Genomic DNA, 890 nt, shown 5'->3' with positions numbered 1-890 from the left:
GCTCCCTCTGCCCTGAACCGGCTTGTGGCATTCACCTACTCCGACCTCCGCGTGTCTTCACAGGGGAAGATGGAGGTTAGTGAGAGGGAATCTAGCAAAGAGAGAGAGAAAAAAAAAAGGTCTGTTACCTACATTTTCCTCCTTCCTTCAAAGGTGATCTTCGCGAAACTTGGACTCTTCTGCCTCGGAAAATTAGCATTGTAAAGTTTTTGTAAACAAACATATGTTTTTTTTTTTTTATCTATTTTTATTCTTAAAGTTGCTAATAATTGGTATAACAAAATTGTTACTAATGATAGTGATATTGATTATAATGTCAATAATATAGTTAATGATTATAATGGAATTGATAATAATGACATGAAAAAAGATGACAGTAATGGTAATAAAGACATCAATAATATTGCTAATTATGATAATGATATCAGTGATAATGCTAATGATAATAATGATGATGATAATGACAATAATCATAATAATGATAATGATGATTATAATAATAATGATGATAATGACAATAATCATAATAATGATAATGATGATTATAATAATAATGATGGTAATGATACTACTGCTACTAGTAATACTAATAATAATACTATTGATGATAATAATGGTAATGATAGTGGTGATGATGATAATAATAATACAAATTACAGTGACCACATTATTTACCGACATCATCAGTGCAAGTAACAGCTGCTATCATTACCATGGTCATAATAACATTCTCTTAATTATCACTTCTCTAGTTACTACTACTCTTTCTATAAAGATATGTTTTACATTTTCTCTTACCGCTCTGGAACCTATATTTTTACTGGCTTGTTATCTTCAATACTGCAATTAGCTTTTACTTCTTATTATTAGCTATATCATCATCATCATTC

This window comes from Penaeus japonicus, unplaced genomic scaffold (genome assembly GCF_977035675.1).
Source record: "Penaeus japonicus unplaced genomic scaffold, GWHDUDI00000001_assembly GWHDUDI00000027, whole genome shotgun sequence".
Lineage (NCBI taxonomy): Eukaryota > Metazoa > Arthropoda > Malacostraca > Decapoda > Penaeidae > Penaeus > Penaeus japonicus.
This window is presented reverse-complemented; position numbering follows the sequence as displayed.